The sequence below is a fragment of the Triticum aestivum genome, chromosome 1D (genome assembly GCF_018294505.1).
Source record: "Triticum aestivum cultivar Chinese Spring chromosome 1D, IWGSC CS RefSeq v2.1, whole genome shotgun sequence".
Taxonomy (NCBI): domain Eukaryota; kingdom Viridiplantae; phylum Streptophyta; class Magnoliopsida; order Poales; family Poaceae; genus Triticum; species Triticum aestivum.
The window spans coordinates 45,626,746-45,627,687 of NC_057796.1; positions in this window are offsets into that span (position 1 = coordinate 45,626,746).

A 942-nucleotide genomic window follows, 5' to 3' on the forward strand; every position below is an offset into this window, starting at 1 on the left:
GGACGGGCTTTGAGCAGTGGACCTATCGACCCGGTTGTGGTAGGTCAGCCCATAGGAACACTTTGGAGCAACATCCGGGGCAGACCCACGGCAAGATCCCCTCCGTGTAGACCCGACGCGCCCGTTTCGCCCCTCCAGGTGACGGCGGCGTCGCCGTCCGTGAGGGGGGCACACCCCGGAGACGCGTGCCGCCTCTTGGGACATGCCACCACACCACCTCGCATGTATGAGGGCCCGGTGCGACGCTCGGGTGGCATTGCTACCCCCCAGGGCCCCCGTCCCCCCTCCAGGTGCCGGGTACCGGGTCCCACATAGACGGTAAACTAAGAATCTAAAAATGTAATAATTGAATTGATTAAAAACTCCCGTATTCATCATTGAAAATGTACAATTGCTGTGAACCTTTTAGTGCTCGGGCACCGGGCCGGCTGCCAGGGCACGCCCGGTGCCCGAGCACTGAAAAGTTCACAGCAACTGTCCATTTTCTTCATATAAGTCTAATGAATACCGGAGCTTATAACGTATGGATTAGTGAACTATTTAAACAGGTCAAATTGCTTTTCCCTCGGCGAGGTGGGACTATTTTTTCAAAAAAAATTAGTTGCCATCTATGCCGACGGCATAGCCGTCGGCATAGGCCTCCTATCTATGCCGACGGCTTGGCCGTCGGCATAGAGCCACCTTATCCACTCGATGGCCCTCTCGCTGCCATGTGGGACCACTCCTATGCCGACGGCCTGGTCGTCGGCATAGGGCCACCCTTATCCACTCGGCCGGTCCACGCTCCTCCTCTCCACTCATTTCTCTCCCTCTCACCGCACCCGACCCCGACCCCAACCGCCGCCCACGTCCTCCGTCGCCCGCCCTGAGCACGCCACCGCCCGCGCCGCCCCGAGCACGCCGCCGCCCGCGCCTCCCCGCTCCGACCCGGGCCGCCCCACC